The following is a 16442-nucleotide window of genomic DNA, read 5'->3' on the forward strand; positions in this document are numbered from 1 at the left end:
ACCTCAAGGGTCCTTCAACGCAGGAATTCAGGAATTTAGTATGGCGCTGATAACACCAGGCAGAGGGCCTTCTCGGTAGTGGCACCCACCCTGTGGAACACCTTCCCACCAGATGTCAAGAGAAAAAACAACTACCAGACTTTTAGGAGACATCTGAAGGCAGCCCTGTTTAGGGAAGCTTTTGATATCTGAAGGACTATTGTATTTTAATATTTTGTTGGAAGCTACCCAGAGTGGCTGGGGAAACCCAGCCAGATGGGCGGGGTATAAATAATAAATTATTATTATATTATTATTATTTGATCAGCATATGGGACAGCTGCATATTCCTGCATTCCAGAGGCTCGGACTAGATGACTCTCAGGGTCCCTTCGAACTCTACACTTCTATGTTTCATGCTGATTAGAATTACACTGAGGAAAGTTAAACTTTTGGTTGTTTTTTTAAAGACGTTTTGCATCTCTTCTTCTGCCATGGAGCTCTAAGGCAGGGGTCAGCAAACTTTTCAGCAGGGGGCCTGTCCACTGTCCCTCAGACCTTGTGGGGGGCCAGGCTATATTTTTTTGGGGGGAATGAACAAATTCCTATGCCCCCCAAATCACCCAGAGATGCATTTTAAATAAAAGGACACTTTCTACTCATGTAAAAACACGCTGATTAATTCCTGGACCATCCGCGGGCCAGAATTAGAATGCAATTGGGCAGGATATGGCCCCCGGGCCTTAGTTTGCCTACCCATTCTCTAAGGTAATGCACACCACATTCCAAGATAGCCTCCCACCCAGGTATTTGATGGATCAAATGATCAGGTTTAGCCAATTGTTTATTGGCTTGTGGGGTGGGAAAACAGCCTCTCTTTCCAGCTCCCTTCCCTTCCCTGCTTATGCTTGCAGAAATGCAAGGATACATACATATACACTCATCTCCAAACTATTTATATATGAATAAATAAACGCCTAGGAAAGTATAGCTTCCCACCCCAACTCCAATATAGCTGACTGCTACTGTGAAAGCAGCTTAGTGGATGTTGTCCCCCACTGTGATGTGATCCATGCAGCCAAAGCAATTTCATAATTATGTGCATGGAAGGTCTGACACTCTGTTTTTTTAAACAACAACAACAACAACAAACCACCCACCTCCACCAGTTTCTGAAGGTTAGGGGAACATTTATTCCTCCTTTCCCAGTGCCAGCTCCTTGCCAGTTTTATAGCACAGAAGCTCGTGCAGGCAGGAAGCCGTGCAATTGATTGGCATTTATTTTACTAGCTTCAGGTTCCCTTAAGAATGTAAAACAACAACCAGCAGCAGGTAGGGCAGAAAGGAGCTTGCTTCAGTTTTTCTCACTGGTGCTGTAACTGGCCAATGTGCCTAGAGAACCACATGCTGTCATGGTCAAGTTTGAAAAAGAGTTGGAAGTCTAGAATAATTGATGGTGGTTGGTGGGGATGGGAGGGCCCGGGAGGAAGGAGATTGACAGTCTTTGCCACCCCCTTCAATAGACAATAAGGAGCTGGATGTACCGATGTCAAGGAGCTGTCAGTGAGCCAGGTCATCCACAGGACAGGCACACACACAGAAGGCAATTATTTTTTTTATTAGCAGAAAACAACAACAACACAACAATGTCCCTGGTTCATCTTAACAGGGGTCAGCAAACTTTTTCAGCAGGGGGCCGGTCCACTGTCCCTCAGACCTTGTGGGGGCCAGACTATATTTTGAGAAAATATGAACAAATTCCTATGCCCCACAAATAACCCAGAGATGCATTTTAAATAAAAGCACACATTCTACTCATGTAAAAACACGCTGGTTCCTGGACCGTCCACAGGCCAGACTGAGAAGGTGAATGTGCCGCATCTGGCCCCCAGGCCTTAGGTTGCCTACCCCTGGTCTTAACTCATTGAAGGCATTGCTGAAACTAAGCCCTAAGCATATCCTTCCCCTCTAGCCTCGCACTCTATATCCCTCCCAAGCAGACAAAGGCTCCATTGAGGGGGTGGGCTCCTCCCCTGGGCCTGTCTGGTGCAGTGCTCAGCAACATGCATGACGTTCCTCGAGCAGGGAGTGAGAGGGGAGGAGAGGGAGGACTGGGACTGTCTGTGTGCATGATTCTAATCCTGTCCTGGAGGGCTCTCCTTCTTCTGACCTCCTTAGATCACTCAGGTCTCCCTTCTGCTGACTGCTCCTCAGTGTCCCACCATCAGGCTCCAGGCTCTAAGGCAGTGGTTGTCAATCTGTGGGTCCCCAGATGTTGTTGGACTACAACTCCCATCATCCCTGAGCTCTGGCTTTGCTAGCTAGGGATGATGGGAGTCCAACAACATCTGGGGAGCCACAGGTTGACAACCACTGCCTAGGATATCATCTTTGGAGCCTTCCCTGGGCTCCCAGGCTCCCACCACTCTTCCTCATGGAGCCTGTCCCTGACGACCAATGGTCTAATGTGCATAAGGCCACTTGCTGTGTGTTGGTTTCTGCTTTCTTCACTGTGCAGCGAAAAGCTCCGGGCAGCCTGCCAGCTTCTAGTTAATGGCTTTATGGCTGGGCTTTGAACTTTTAAAAGCCGTTTGCCAGGCACAAGCTCACAGGCTTGGGGAAGGCTTGAGAACCGAAAGCACTTTTAAAATTGCTTTTGGAAAGAGGTTTGAAGCAGCAGTGACGCACCTTATTTAAAGCAGCAGAGATGACGCAGAAGGCTAATGCCAGAGTCATGATGGCTAGCTGCAGAAGGCTGGCTGATGCAAGTGGGGAATCTGTTGCCACTCAGATTGCTGTTCAGCCTACTGCTCAGCTCACAGTAGACTATGTTACTGCCGTGATTCAGAATGAAGCAGACCGCCGGGGTGCTAGCTGCATGGGTAAGGGGGAGTCTTCACAGACGTCATCCCAGAGTGCAGTGGAACCACCAGATGGCGCCAAAGCTTTGAAGGCAGTGAAATGCTACTCGTGTGGACGTCTAGGCCATATGAAGAGGGAATGCAGATATCCCAGGGCCAAGACAGAGCAGCGCTGCGAAAGCTCATCACGTGGAAAAGGCCAAGGCAAAGGCAAAGGTCCGGTGTCCAGGACAACGCAGCACAAGGCAATGGTCTCACGCTTCACTCCAAAGGTTGCAAAGGTCCAGAAGACGTCTAGATCTTTCTTCGTGGTGGATTCGGCTGCAACGCACCACATGTGCAATGATAAGCAACTGTTCGCGGGGGGGAATTCACTTCTCAGCAGTTTGAAGCTTTTCTGACTGAGAAAGGAATTCAACACGATTTGTCTAGTCCTCGCTCACCATGGCAGAATGGACTTTGCGAGAGGGCAAATCAAACATTGCTTCAAGGGTTAAAAACCTTGCTGCATGATGCCAATCTTCCAGTGAGTTATTGGGCCGAAGCTCTCTCGTGTTTTACTTACAGTTATAATCGCAGGTTGTCTTCAGCGATTGGTTGTACCCCCTATGAGAAGATGTTTGGCAAGAAGCCATACATCAAACACATGAAAATTTTTGGTTCTGACATGTGGGTTCACACACCACAAAGCTCCAAATTAGGCAAGCGTGGATTGCATGGTATCTTTCTAGGTTATCAGAAAGGTTCTTACAGAATAATGATGACTGACTCTAAGACAATTAAGCTCACAAGAAGTGTAGATTACAATGCCAAGTGGGGGGAGAATGTGGGAATTTTCCAATGTTATCCTGATGACAGTGATGAGACTGAGGATGAACAAAAGCAGCCGCAACAACCCACACCCACTGATGAAGGTTCTGATTCTGAGTCTGAAACTGAATCGGGTGATTCAGAGGATTTCAAGAGTGCGAAAGCCTCTATGCGACCCTCTGAAAGCTCTGACCAAGAATTGGAGGAACCATTGTTCACAATAGGTCGCTTTTCTCCTAAGAAGGAAGAGGAGAGTGTTGAAGACTTAAGGCTAATTCGCTGGTCACAAAGAGCCACAAAAGGCAGACCTCCAAAGAGATTTGCTGATGAGTTTGCTAAGATAGCAGTAACAGCTGTTAAAAGCTCCAAAAAGGTATTTGAACCTTCAAGTTTCCAAGAAATCCAGGATTTGGATTCAAAGGAAGCTGAGCCATGGTTAAATGCCATGAAGGCTGAGCTTGATTCCTTAGAGAGGAACAAAACATGGGAGCTAGTTCCAGTAGTTCCAGGAATGAAACTGCTTGGAAGCAAATGGGTCTTCAAAACGAAGACTGATCAAAATGGCAAGATAGTCAGGCACAAAGCCAGATTGGTAGCCAGAGGTTTTGCACAGGTACCAGGTGAAGACTATCACGAGACCTACTCACCCACAGTGAGATATGAGAGCATTAGGCTTATGCTCAAGCTAGCTGCAGAGGAGAATCTACACATTAGTCACCACGATGTGAATACAGCATTTTTGTACGGATCTCTAGGTGAATCACTTTATATGCTTCCACCTGATGGCGTACAGGTAAAACAGGGATTTGTTTGTGCTCTGAAGAAGTCCCTTTATGGTCTCAAACAAAGTGCACGGTGTTGGCACACAAAACTCACTGAAGTATTGTTTTCTCTAGGTTTTAAGCAAGGGAAAGCTGATCTATGTGTATTTGTCAAAGAGGAGGGGCAAAAGAAGCTGTATTGCTTGTTTTATGTTGATGATATTTTATTCTTTTGGAAAGATGTCACAATGTACAATAACGCCCTAGCTCAACTGAAAGAGCACTTTGACATGAAAGATCTTGGTGAGGTAAACAACTACCTATCTCTGGAAATAGAGAGGGATCAAGATGGTAACATTCTAGTACACCAGTCACGGAAAATTGCTGATGTGTTAAACAAACTAAACCTGATGGATGCTAACCCTGTAGACACACCGATGATAACAGGTTATCAGGTAGATGACACTGAAGAAGCATTTTCTGACACTACACTGTACAGAAGTGTGCTAGGCAAGCTAAACTTCATTGCCAGATGTTCAAGACCTGACATTGCTGTTAGCTGTAATTTGCTAAGCAGACAAGTCAACAATCCTACTGTTAAGGATTGGAAAGCTCTGAAACGCATAGTGCGCTATTTGAAAGGCACTATGCATTACAGACTGAGATTTAATAATCAGAAGTCTGGTGGTCTTGAGATATTTGCAGATGCAAGTTTTGGAAGTGACACTACAGACAGGAAAAGTACGTCTGGAGTTTGCTACATGTACAATCAGGGTCTATTTGATTGGTCATGCAAGAAGCAAACAACAGTTAGCTTAAGTACTTGTGAAGATGAACTGAATGCACTGTCTTATTCACTTAAAGATTGTGAATGGTTGTTACAATTGTGCAAAGACATGAAAATTCCTGTCAAATGTCCAATCCAGGTTTACCAGGACAACAAAGCATGTTTGGCTTTGCTGAATTCTGAAGGTTGTAAGCAAAGCACGAAGCACTTGCAGTTGAAGTTGCAACATGCTAGGGAATGTATTCAGAAGGGACTCGTAATGGTGTCCTATATGCCAGGTAATGAAATTCCTGCTGATGTATTGTCCAAGATTGTATCAAGGGATCAACACTGTACCTATGTGCAGAAGTTGGGTTTGTACTGATATTGTATGAACACGCTGCCCAGTGATGTTCACAGAAAGGGGGAGGATGTTGGTTTCTGCTTTCTTCACTGTGCAGCGAAATGCTAGTCACAAGGCATTGTTTACATTCCACAGTCAGAGTTGCTGTTGGGTTTCCCACGGGAATAAGAGGCTGGATGTGACGTACACTGGTTTCCTGTTTTTCACAGTTCTCTCGGTGTTTTCTGAGGAGAGGAGTTGCTCCTCTGCTCACGCAGAGGCAAGATGCATGTTTGTAATCTCTCAGCATCGAAGTGTAAATAAAGCAAAGTAAAGTATGTGGCACGTACTGCTCATCATTCCGCTGTGTATTTGACTCTGCAAATACAACCTGGCCCTGATGACCTCCTACTCACTCACTGTCACCAACTAAGCCCTGTTTTTTGTTGGTTTTTGTGGTTTTTTTGCATATAATGGAACCACCCAATGCACTTCTCAAATGTAGTGAATCTGGACAAGTTCTTAGCACAACACCCGTGCAATGCAAAAGTATGTCCAAAAAGAATAGGCCATCTCAGGTCATATAATATGGAAAAGCACATGTGTAGGGGGTGGGGTCCCACTTACAAACTCTGCATTTGTCAAGTGTATGACTTGGTAGGTGTGGGTGATATTCCCAGTCTTTGCAATTTGGTATTCCCGCGTAATCCGGAAGAGGCTTGTTCACCTTTTCTGGAGAGCTACTAGCTGTTGTGCTCATATTATTACTCATTGTGAATAATGCCGCAGTGACTAAGATCACTATGGCAGCAATTCAATTTGCTGTTTTTATGCCTTGATTGATTGCATTACAAATCTAGACGGTGTGAGGCACCTCAATTTGCATCTCGGAGGCTGGCTCGGAACATGGTCTCTGCTCTTGTGTGGTTTGGCACAGAGGAGGCCTCCTCCTCCACCCTTTCCCCCCTGTCAATATGTCTTTTAGGAACAATGCAGGGAAGGGCTGCAGCCCAGTGGAAGAGCATCTGCCCTGGGTTCAAACCCCAGTATCTCCAGGTAGAGCTCGGAAGGACTACTAGCTGAAAAAAACCCAGAGAGCTGATGCGAATCAGTGTAAACTAGTGGTTCTCAAAGGGTGTGGGGTGCCACCCTGGTGTGGGAGGAGAGGATTGTAAGAGTGATGGGAAGATTCAAGGGCAATCAAATAAACTTTTAAACAATTCAGTGTCGTATAGTACAGTATAGTATAAAAGGTAAAGGGACCCCTGACCATTAGGTCCAGTCGTGACCGACTCTGGGGTTGCAGTGCTCATCTCGCTTTATTGGCCGAGGGAGCTGGCGTACAGCTTCCGGGTCATGTGGCCAGCATGACTAAGCCGCTTCTGGCGAACCAGAGCAGTGCATGGAAACGCTGTTTACCGTATTTTTCGCTCTATAACACGCACCAGACCATAACACGCACGTAGTTTTTAGAGGAGGAAAACAAGGAAAAAAATATTCTAAACGAAATAGTGGTTATATGATTTTTGTGGTTCATGCTGTGGCCACAGACATGTGATCTGACAGTGAGTTTGGAGTAGCCCAATGCAAAAATCTTGAGGATCCATGTGGATCCGTGCTTTGTAACCACGGAGGAGGGAAGGAAGGGGAACCATGGATCCTCTGCTCACAACTGCAGCAGATCCCCCCCCCGCCACCCGCAGGCATTCGCTCCATAACACGCACAGACATTTCCCCTTACTTTCTAGGAGGAAAAAAGTGAGTGTTATGGTGCAAAAAATACGGTACCTTCCTGCCGGAGCGGTACCTATGTATGTACTTGCACTTTGACGTGCTTTTGAACTGCTGGGTTGGCAGGAGCAGGGACCGAGCAACGGGAGCTCACCCTGTCGCGGGGATTCAAACCGCCAACCTTCTGATCGGCAAGTCCTAGGCTCTGTGGTTTAACCTGCAGCGCCACCCGCGTCCCTTCCCACAGTATAGTATAGTATGTTCAATTTATACATCCTAGGAAAGCTCCCTTATACAGAGTCAGACCAGTACACTGATAGTCAGCAGGGTTTCAGCCAGTAGTCTCTGAAGCCTAGCTGGAGATTGAATCTGGGACCTCTTCCACTGAGCTACAGTCCCTTTCTGCTTAATAAAAAAGCCCAGAAGTGATTTACAAGTAAAAAAAAACCACAACCACAAAACTCCAAAAACATTTTAAAGAACAGATTTAACAATGTAAGATCATATTATTAGTACAGTCATACCTCGGGTTACAGAGGTTGCATTTTTTCAGGTTATGGACTGCTGAAACTCGGAAGTACCGGAATGGGTTTTGGTAGTCGCGCATGTGCAGAAGCGCTAAATCGTGCTTTGCACATGCGGAGAAGTGCCGAATCGCAACCCGCGCGTGTTTTTTTAGGATAGGATTGAAGTTGTTGAGGTTTTTTTAGGATTTTACCTCAGGAAATAAACTGCCACAGGGAACGGATTAAACATACTGGCGGGCTGGATTAGACCCCCGAAACAGACTTTGGACATGCCTGGGATGATCCTCAGGGTCCCTTCCAACTCTATGAGTCTATGATGACGGTGATGATTACTAGAACGTTTAGTTATTAAATTTCTATACCACCCTTCATCTGAGGATCACAGGGCGGTTTACAATATAAAAATAATTAGCCAAAGGCCTTGGAGAAGAGGAATGTTTTCTCCTGGTGCCTAAATATATGTAACAAAGGCGCCAGGCGAGCTTCCCCGGGGAAAGCATTCCACAAGCAGAATTCAGAACCATGAGGACTGTAGTCTTACTTTTCCTTTAAAGGAAGGGACCCCAGTTCAGTGACAGAAAACATAGGACCAAAGGATAGGTATGTTCCTTGAATGCCTGATAGCCTGCAGAGCTAATGCCTGTCAGTGTAGCAGTGGTGGACCTTGGTGATACAGCGCCATGTGCAAGGGAAAAAAATGGACGCCCTCTCTGGCCCTCACTCCACCTTCCGAAAGCCGGGTAAGAGGTACAGTGGTACCTCGGGTTAAGTACTTAATTCATACCGGAGGTCCGTTCTTAACCTGAAACTGTTCTTAACCTGAAGCACCACTTTAGCTAATGGGGCCTCCTGCTGCTTCTGCACCGCCGGAGCATGATTTCTGTTCTCATCCTGAAGCAATGTTCTTAACCTGTAGCACTATTTCTGGGTTAGTGGAGTCTGTAACCTGAAGCGTCTGTAACCTGAAGCGTATGTAACCCGAGGTACCACTGTACTGGGATTTGGGGAGGAGATGTGAGGGCTCTGGCAGGGTCCTAGAGACCTCCTTCCTCCTTCCCAAAGTTGAGTAAGTGCTTGGCCAGCTTTGGGAAGGAGGAAAGAGGACTCTAGGACCCTATCAGATAGCAGGTAACAGTAATGATCTACCTGAGTCAATGGTCTGGCTTGGTATAAGCCAGACCATTCCTATGTTCCTGAACAGGTTGTCAAAGAGAAACTGTTGCTAAAGAGATTATTATTTTTTGGCCGCTAAGAACATATGCTTCTGGCTAAGAAGTGAGTATAACAAATTTCAGACTATTTGCCCGCAACTGCTCTGGGCTCTCTTCATTAATTTCTTCCAGTGCCATTCCCCAATGCTTTATTAATAGGTGAGATTGGAACCCACGGAGAGCAATTCACTCCCCTTTATGCAGGCATTAAAATTCAAAGAGACAGGCACTATCAGAAGAAGTGGGGCGGGGGCCTAGCTATAATTATGAGATTCCTGTCCCTCGCTTCACTTTCTGGCATTGCTTTAACAATGCTTATTATTCCCAGGGCTGAGCTACTGAGCAATTATTGTGGAAATTTCCCATTTTGAAAAGTGCTTTCGGTTGCCGTAATGTACCCATTTAGCAAAATGCTGGTGCAATGTGGAAAAATAACAAGGTACATGGGAGGGGGAAGGAGGAGCAAGAGAAAAGATGTGCTATTAGGGAGCCCAATTTTCTTCTTATTTGTAGTGACAGTTTGGTTTCAAATTCATCGACCAAATATTAACTGGCTACCACTCTGTCCCCGTCCCCACCCCCACTTATTTAGAGTAAGAAGGTTTTGATTTGTATAGCATGGAAATAATGGCAACGGGTTTGATTTTTTTCTTCTTCTCACCAATGAAATCAGGAACGCTCCATTTTCATGGCTGCTTTTCTTAAGTCAGTGATGGGAAAACTGTGGCCCTCCAATTGCTTCTGGAATTTATGAGAGTCGGAGATTAGGATCATATTGTGCGGCGCAGAGGTCCCCCATTCCTGCCTTAAAGGTGGCTAACCTTTCTTGGCCCAAATACCACACTGCCCAATGGGAATAAATAGAACCTATTTATTACCTGTGAAATACAGCATACATAGAATGATCAGAATATAATAGAGTGCAATGCATCCTTTTCATGCTGGGTACATAGAACACAAGACTGAGACAACTGCATATTCCTGCATTGCAAGGGGTTGAACTAGATCAGGCCTGTCCAACAGGTAGATCACGATCTACTGGTAAATCACGGGGTGTTCCTGGTAGATCCTGATTGACCTTTGGCCCCACAGCAATCTCCTTAAAGGTAAAGGTAAAGGTCCAGTCCATTAGGTCCATTCGCGGACAACTCTGGGGTTGCAGCACTCATATTTCTTTATTGGCCGAGGGAGCCGGCATACAACTTCTGGGTCATGTGGCCGGCATGACTAAGCCGCTTCTGGCGAACCAGAGCAGCACACAGAAATGCCATTTACCTTCCCGCCAGAGTGATAGCTATTTATCTACTTGCACTTTCGAACTGCTAGGTTGGCAGAAGCTGGGACCGAGCAACGGAAGCTGACCCCGTCGCGGGGATTCGAACCGTGACCTTTTGATCGGCAAGTCCTAGGCTTTGTGGTTTAACCCACAGTGCCACCTGTGTCCCTTTAGCAATCTCCTTAGAAAAAAGCAAAAAAAGAGCAAAAAACCCAGCAACTTTGGCTTACTAAAAAAAAGCTCAACATCTTTGGCTTCCTAAAAAAAGTTCCACAACTTCGGGTAGATCACTGCCAGTCTTTTTATGACAATGGGTAGATCACTGCCAGTTTTTTTTATACTGTGAGTAGATCGCAGTCTATTGGGAGTTGGACGTCCCTGAACTAGATGAACCTCAGGGTCCCTTCAAATTCTGCCGTTCTTTGATTTCCATGAATACTTTCTTGCATTGTACTGTGGTTGTTTGTCCTTGGCCAGTTTCTCAATATTTTCTGGCACTGAGGATGCAGCTACTCTCCAGTTGCTCAAAGTTCACATTTTTAGCTTTTGGCTACTACGATAGCATCAAAGTGTTGAGGAAACTCTGCTTCTTAACAACCAAATCTGTGGGGTCTTTAAACCTGAAAGTATTATTAATACTAAAACTTACTGATTAAGAGAAAAGAAAAACAAGATTTGCAAGTGCTACTGCTCAGAGATTAGAGCTAGTCTGGAGTTTGAGCCCATATGTCTCTGTCACACATGGCTGCAATCTGAGTCCTCTGGAACCCTTCGCTTCCTCTGACTTGAGGTTTACCACCAAATTACAAGGCTTCTTTTGATAAATCTTCTTCCTTTTCCACCACGGACAGTATACAGCTGAACTATGCCTAAATTCTGCACGCAGACCTCCAATGCCTGAATATTCCTGGACAGGAATGTCCAACAAAAAGTCCATCTGCCAATCCCGATTTCACAAACCTATAACTGGACAACCCTGGAATTTCAGTTGTATGATTAAAAAATCCATCAGCACATACTCCAGACTGAAGAGTGTCCTGTTCCTTCTGCAAGGCCTACTTGCTCAATAGCAAATTTAATTTAAGAACATTAAGAGGAGCTCTACTGGATCGAACTAAAGGTCTATCTGGTCCAGGATCTGCTCTTACACTTGCCATCCATAACTGACTTTGGGAAGCACAGAAGTAGGACGTGAGCAGAACAGCACTTCTCACTTGTGATTCTCAGAAACTGATGCTCACAGGCATACAGTCTCTGACATCACAGTTAGAAGCAATTGCTAGCCTTTTCCTTGAGTAACTGTGACTCTAAATGCTCTTTTAAAGCCATCCGAGTTGGCTTTAAAAGGCAAACAAATTTCTGGGCTCTTTAGGTCCACACCAAACCCAAGTAGCCATCCTCTGTAGCTCAAACTATGCAATCTTCTGTGTCAGCCAGAGCAATAAGTACACTGTAGTATGTTTCATGAATAGGAGGTCCTGACCCTCCTCTCTCTTTCTTTTAAATTCATTTTTTAAAACAAAAAAAGAGAGTCTTTTGGCTACTTAAAAACCACCAAATTTATTATGGTATAAGGTTTTTGTGAACTCAAGGTCGCAGAAACATGAATTGAAATATTCGTTGGCAAGTATATGAAAGCGAAAATTGCAAGGTGGGAGCTGAACAACACTGAGGTGTGATAAGTGCGGTCAGTGATAATTAAGGCTTAAATGTTTGTTGTATTGGCAAACTTTTAACCTTTCACAGTAGCAGATTTGATTTTTCACAGCGCAGCTTCCTTTCTGAAAGTTGACCTTATTTGTACATACAAAGGTGCATATATGAATTTTATACAGATTTGTGTCATGGTGGGCCTGTGGGCCTGAGTCTGAAGGCTCTAAATTGCATGTGGAAAATCTCAAAGTCAATCAGCACACTGCTGACTAATTCAAGGTAGGAGGCAACCAAGTCTGAAGACTTTTCAACCCCACTGATTTTAGCTGGAGAAAGTAAAGCATGTCTTTAACTTTCCCATTGACATCACATGAATGGAGTTCTTAACTTTGTCTGGATCATGCCCTAAATGTTGAGCAGTACTACTGTAGTAATTATCTTAGCAATAAATACTAGAAGAGTAGTTATCTATAGTAGCTGAAACAACAAGGAGTTCTATGACACCTTTAGGACTAACAAATTTATTATAGATTTAGGAATAGTTCACAGGGAAGGGCACTGTGTTGTGTCTCACCTGGCCTCCAGGTCTCTGCAGTGATACTGGCCAGGAGGTTAGGTACACGCTGCCAGCATATGCAGCAAGTGTCCCTGAAAAAAAGGGACATTCCATTTTTTTATTGCAAGAGAACGGGGGCCATTTTGGTCACCACGACCTCATGCGATTTCACACCACAAATTCTCCTGGGGGAAAAATGCTTTTTGAGACTGTGATGTTACATGGCACCCCAAAACGTGTATTTTTGTGTGCGGTACCCAGGGGACGCGGGTGGCGCTGTGGGTAAAACCTCAGTGCCTAGGGCTTGCCGATCGCATGCTCAGCGGTTCGAATCCCCACAGCGGGGTGAGCTCCCGTCTTTCGGTCCCAGCTCCTGCCCACCCAGCAGTTCGAAAGCACCCTTAAGTGCAAGTAGATAAATAGGTACCGCTTTATAGCGGGAAGGTAAATGGCGTTTCTGTGTGCTGCGCTGGTGCTGGCTCGCCAGAGCAGCTTCATCACGCTGGCCACGTGACCCGGAAGTGTCTCCGGACAGTGCTGGGCCCCGGCCTCTTAAGTGAGATGGGCACACAACCCTAGAGTCGGACACGACTGGCCCCCTTTACCTTTTACCCAGAAAAGCATTCAAGGGGTGGGGAATTGTGGTGCAAAATAGTGCACCATTTTGCAATAAAAAATGGGAAGATGGCATCCGGGAAGATTGTGTCCTAGATTTTGCCATCCCCTTATGCGCCAGCCCCGTCCACAGATAGATTCCAAACACCTCAAAAGGGCTACAGTGAATAAGCGCAATTCTATATAACAAACTAAAACTGTCTGTTTGATAAAGCCACCGAGGACAAGTGAGGGCAACGTAAATTAATAAGCAAACATTTTCACGTGGAATGTTGGGAAACTACTGCATAGGGGACACACTTTGGGTTTCGCTTTTTTGACGCCGTCGGAAAGTGTTTTCAAAATCCAGTACTATCTTTGGCCGGTTTCAGAGCACTGACACACTGGCTCAGTTATTCTGCACCCTACCAGTCTTCCCCCTCACGACCTAAGGAGACTAAACACCTCACTTTGGAAAACCCAGCAAATGTCAGCCTTTGCTGCTAACCCCTCTGGGAGCCATTAGCATTTTAGAAAAAGGAACCTAGTCTCAATTCCGCTTTGTCCCTTCCCAGAAAGCGGGAGTTTGTTTTTCCTTGTCTCTGAGTCAGGCCACTGTATTACTCCGAGAGCAAGTCTGAGCCTTTAAGTACAGCGCATAATGCAAAGTTTATTAGAAAGGCCGAGGGAAACCAAATTAAGTCAAAAGCAAACAGCCTCGATAGCCTCATTCCTACTCTGCACAGTCACTTAATTTAAGCCTCGGTTCTCCCCGCCTCTGTATATGGAACTTGGTTTTCCCCCAGTCAGCCTTTATTTAAAGGATTGGTTCTGAGGTACATTTTTTTACCTGGGAAGTGCGAGGGAATGGGGGCGAGAGTCCATTAAAGCCACGTAGGTGCTGACGCGTACGGTGTTGCATATTAGCCTTGGTAAGTGCTGAAACTCATGAGGCAAAAGCTAACAAGGATGATTTCCCACATCAGCTCACAGTAAATTTGCAAGAATGTGGCAGGAAGACATCTCTCTCTTGCACTCTCCCTGACCTACACAATATTCTTATGTCAGTTTTAACTGCTGTGGAACCTTAGGAACAGCATTCACAAGACGGGTTGTTGAGAGACAGTTATTATAGACAGCCTGAGTAACCTCATGGAATGACCATTCCCAAAGTTGAGTACAGTCATACCTCAGGTTGAATGTGCTTCAGGTTGAACGCTTTCGGGTTGCGCTCCGCGGCAACCCGGAAGTAACAAAGCACGTTACATCCGGGTTTCGCCGCTCGCACATGCGCGGAAGTGGCAAAACGCAACCCGTGCACGCGCAGACGCACCGTCGCATCTTATGTTCCCATTCAAGATGCGAACGGGGCTCCGGAATGGATCCTGTTCGCATCCCGAGGTACCACTGTATCTTGAAGCCATAGCTCTCTAACAGTGGGTCTAGGGCCAATTTCAGGTGGGCCTCAGTGCCACAACTTGCCCATTGACTTCTCATTTTTCTGCCCCAACCCCTAGCCATGCCATAGTTGGATGGACCACAGCTTTGGCTGGATCAGTGCCCGCACCAACAGGTCAACCAACGCTGAATAAAGGCAGATGGGAGACAGAGAAACTTTGGGTTGTGGGGCAGGGAGGAGGGATGGAAGATCTCTGAGGGGGTGGACTAGACAAGGAGTTTAAGGGAGGTGATAAAAGGTTAATATTTACTTCTATTATGAATAGAATAGAATAGAAATGTGAGAAGAAAGCAATGGGTGATGAAATTACAGAAGATGAGTAAAAATACTTTGGGAGGCATGTGGGAAGGGAAAAAGTATAAAAGTAAACCTTTCTCAATGTAGAGCCTCTGGGTCAGTGAATTCTGACTTAAATGGGGAGGGGGAGTTGCAAATGTTTATATTTCAATTAGTGAGGATTAAGCTATGGAACTCCTTCCCACGAGGAAAACACAGTGACAAAAAGTAGGTCTCAGTCACTTTCAGCCACCTCACATGGGCCCCAAGGGCAGAAAGTTGCCATAGAGTATATAAGCAAAGCTTTATAGTAAAAAAAAAAAAAAAAAAAAAAAAGCAGGATCAATATGCTTCTCTGACTTTGTTCTCTGCACTATAAGGGTGGTTTCTATCTTTTGAGGGATGCCACGGCTGCTTTGAATATCTCCACATGGCAGCCACATGCTATACACCACTTCACATGCAGAAGCTGACTTGAAATGGATTGTGAAATTTCCTCAATGCCACCAGCAATTTCCCCTTCCGTGTTTAAGATATACTATCGCCTTTGGATTTATTTTGAATGAGTGTGTGATTTTTGTGTATTTTTTAAAACCTGATTTTGTCGTAAACTGTTCTGTGTGGCTTGTGTAAAGGGTGGTATATAAATAATCTAAATACCTTAAGGGCACAACTGTTAAAAAAAGAGAGACTTCCTTGCTGCCTCTGCTTTCTGCTTTAGTTTCCTCCTCATTATTCTAAGTCTTAATCTTCACACTTTCTATACGAACATCCTTCATGTTACAGGGATGTGTTTTCACCCCGAAGCAGTGGTGCCGTGATAAATTTTTGAAGCGCAAAAGCTCATCGTGGCAGCCCTTATTATAGCCATTTCATCAAGAAGTGTCCAAAAAATACAGGCATCTGTGTTGATCCACATCACCAGAAAGAGCACAACATCCAATTTATTAAGGTTAAGTGACAGTCATAGAATAGAGAACTGACAAAGGAGGGTATATTAATTAGCATGTTGAAATGGGGTCAAGGTGTGCATGGGTCCTAAAACTCGCCCTGCATCTGAGTCTGCACGTTTTCCGAAATTCTAATTTATTTCTGAATCATCTCTCTTCTCTCTTCACTTCAATCTGTGTTTTGGGTTTCAAGCCACTCTGCGTAGAACAAGCTCTGTCTTTCCCCATAATGTGGAATATAACAACTTGACTTTTCCCCCTTCTGTGGGCCAAAGTGAATGAAATATGCAGGCACGAGAGTCCCTCCAGAATGAAATGAAGCCTGCCAAACCCAGGGGATTTTTAAGGGCAATGAAAGAGGATAATTCTCACCCATAATCCCTTAAGGGGTGTGTGTATTTTTGCATATATCTATACATCCATAGGGACGCAGGTGGCGCTGTGGGTTAAAGCCTCAGCGCCTAGGACTTGCCGATCGAAAGGTCGGCGGTTCGAATCCCTGCGGCGGGGTGCGCTCCCGCTGCTCGGTCCCAGCGCCTGCCAACCTAGCAGTTCGAAAGCACCTCCGGGTGCAAGTAGATAAATAGGGACCGCTTACCAGCGGGAAGGTAAACGGCGTTTCCGTGTGCGGCTCTGGCTCGCCAGAGCAGCGATGTCACGCTGGCCACGTGACCCGGAAGTGTCTCCGG

At 45.5% G+C, this 16442-nt stretch overlaps 1 protein-coding gene across 1 annotated transcript in view; it reads right to left on the bottom strand.

Annotated features, from left to right (window-relative positions):
- The window catches only part of RASGEF1B (RasGEF domain family member 1B), a 257156-nt gene that overhangs the window by 63242 nt on the left and 177472 nt on the right, over positions 1 to 16442 (bottom strand). The window lies entirely within an intron of this gene.

This window comes from Podarcis cretensis (genome assembly GCF_951804945.1).
Source record: "Podarcis cretensis genome assembly, chromosome: 9".
NCBI lineage: Eukaryota > Metazoa > Chordata > Lepidosauria > Squamata > Lacertidae > Podarcis > Podarcis cretensis.